This window comes from Cryptomeria japonica, chromosome 3 (genome assembly GCF_030272615.1).
Source record: "Cryptomeria japonica chromosome 3, Sugi_1.0, whole genome shotgun sequence".
Classification (NCBI taxonomy): Eukaryota; Viridiplantae; Streptophyta; class Pinopsida; order Cupressales; family Cupressaceae; genus Cryptomeria; species Cryptomeria japonica.
This window is the reverse complement of record NC_081407.1, coordinates 380,404,114-380,407,315: the sequence shown is the minus strand read 5'-3', so window position 1 is coordinate 380,407,315 and position 3,202 is coordinate 380,404,114.

Sequence of the window (3,202 nt, the reverse complement as noted above, 5' to 3'; positions counted from 1 at the left end):
GCTTACAAATTAAATGTTGTGTATGTCAATTGGTAAGCACCAAACATTAATTTCCAGACTGTGTCTAATATATGGCGTAATATTAGACTGTGTATCTTAGAGTCTTAGACTGTGTATATTGTATATGAATATGAATTTTTTATGTTGACTTTCTCTTTTGCTAGGTTTCTTTCAAATATTTATAAAAGACAATGGCTTCTTCATCTATTGGTGGTGGTAAAAAGAGGGATCCTTTGTGGAAACATGGCACACCAGGTGCAGTGACTGGAGAGGTTATATGTAACCAATGCACGAAAACTATGTCTGGTGGCATATATCGACTCAAATATCACCTTGCAAAGATCCCTCGAAAGAATATTACGGCATGTGCTAATGTTCCTGAAGAGGTTCAGAGGAAGGCAAAAGCAAGACTTTCAGGATATGAGCAAAATAAGGCAGAAAAAAAGAGGACAGCAGAGGCAATGGCAGCCCCAATGAGAGATATCAGTTCTACAGGGTCCGAAAATATTGGAGTGGGCAACAATACATCTAGTTTCTGCATTCCTCGTAACACCCCTGGTGCACAACCCAGATTGTTAGGTACTTCATGGAATAAGGAAGTGCATCAGCAGACAAAAGAGGCAATGGCTAGATTTTGGTTTTACAACAATATTCCGTTTAGTATTGTTGAGAGTCCATATTGGGAGTAAATGGTCAATGGATTGACCATTTTTGGTAAGGGGTTCAAGTCCCCAAGTCGTTATGAGTTGAGTGGGCCATTATTGCAACGTGAGGTCCAAAACACACATCAACTGGTGGAACAACAAAGGAGGAATTGGAAAAAGAATGGCTGCACCATTTTATCTGATGGGTGGACGGATAGTAGGAATAGGACACTCATAAACTTTCTAGTTGCTTCAGGGGGACAGGTGGTATTTTTAAAATCGATTGATACCTCAAATGAAGTGAAGAATGCAGAAACCTTGTGCAACATGTTGGATAAGGTGGTGACCGAAGTGGGAGTGCAAAATGTTGTTCAGGTTGTGACCAATAATGCAGCTGCATATGTGGCAGCCGGTAAACTTCTACAAGCTAGGCATCCGACATTATTTTGGAGCCCTTGTGCTGCTCATTGCGTTGATTTACTCCTCGACGACATAGGGAAACTTAGTTGGGTGAAGAATGTGGTTGAAGATGGAAGGGAAATCACAAAGTACATCGACAACCACACATGGGTCTTGGAGCTTATGAGACAACACACTAACGGTAAGGATCTTGTGCGTTCAGGTGTCACACGTTTTGCCACGAATTTCCTCAACTTACAGAGCATATTACATGCATTGCCCAACCTGAAGAGGATGTTTGTGAGTGAAAGATGGTTGGAGAGCCCTTATTGTAGGAAGACTGAACCAGAGAAGGTCGTGAAGGCCGTTTTTGATGATAGATTTGGCAAACTCATGGAGGAGATCATCAATGTAAGTCTTCAAAGTTCAAATTTCAATTGATGATTTATTTTTTAATTTTCTAATATTACACATTGCTATTTTTTGTTAAATTTGTCATGTCTAGTTGTCAAAGCCATTGGTGAGGGTTCTACGGATGGTGGATGGGGATAAAAACCCCATAGGGTATCTATATGAGGCCATGGATAAGGCCAAAGAGGCAATTCAGCACTTGTATGGGTCAAACAAGACCAAATATGAACCCATATGGTGCATAATTGATCGAAGGTGGAACTAACAACTCCACCAACATATTCATGCTGCTGCCTACTATTTGAACCCCAATTTCTTTTACTCCCGCACTTTCAAAATAGATGAGGAGGTTCAACTTGGCCTTGACACATGTATTCAAAGGTTGGTTCCTGATGAAAATATTCAAGACCTCATTGTTGATGAGTTGCAGAGGTACAAGAAGGAAGATGGGCCATTGTTTTCTTCACCTATTGGTATTCGTAAGAGAGACACCCTGCTGCCAGGTAAAAAAAAAAGTGCTCTTAAATCTATTTTACCATTTATTTCAATCTTTAAGTTTATAAAAATCTTTACCAAGTTATAAATGTCAATTTGTATGCTTGCAGATCTGTGGTGGGAAGATTATGGTGCCACAACACCTAATCTCCAAAAGCTTGCAATCCGCATATTATCTCAGCCTTGTAGTGCTTCTGGTTGTGAGCGCAACTGGAGTGTCTTTGCGGCCATTCACACAAAAAATCACAATAGGTTGACTCAAAAGCGCTTGAATGACCTTGTATATGTGCGGTACAACCTTCGACTGCATGAAAGGAGGGTACAAGGGAACAATTCATATGACGCACTTGACATTGATGAGATTGATCCATACACAGCGGATTGGATTGTTGAACCTGATGGTGCTACTAGTGATATTGATGTAAATGCATTTATCACTGACACTCGGTTAGATGAGAAGGAGAGGGAGGCAGCTGAATGGGCGGCAGAGGTGGCAAAACATGAGGAGGCGGAATATGAGTTTGCTAATCTAGAAGAGGCAGATTCCTCACCTGTCGAGGATATTGCTGCTGCAACACCATCTACTTCAGCACCCACTCAGCGGCAACAGAATTTTTTGAGCTTTAGTCATAGACGCAATCTATGATTTCCAGTTTTCAATGATATGAAACCATGAACTTAATATGTATTCAGACTTCGCAGATTGATTTGTTTTATGGTCTAGACTCTACAATATGTATTTGACACAAAAGTATTTACTATTTAAAACTTGGACTTGTTTTTTAGTATATCACTTTGCTATATGTTATGTATTTGACTCAAACTATGATTTATATATGATGGAAACTAGTAATATGCTATTGTGTTCTATAAATTTAGTGTATACATGTGTTTTTTTAGAATATTTTAAGAAATTATATATTTTCAAATGTTCAATAATTTTGCCGATTTATTGCCGATTTTTTCCCGATTTTTCCCTATTCCCGATTTTTTTTTAAATTTCAGCCAAAAGATTTATTGCCGATTAAGATATTTACATCTTTGCTTGTGAGAATGCCTAAGTTCAAGTAACCAAAAGTCTCCTCAAAAGAAAAATACACACTAGAAATGTGATCATCATCCAAAGAATCAAAGCCATCATTAGGAACAAAGTTTGAAAAGGTGTACAACCAAAATGCATGATCAACCATCCTAGTAGCAATAATCTCTCTGATCTCCAAATCTCTAATGAGAACTAAACCAAGAGTTAATTC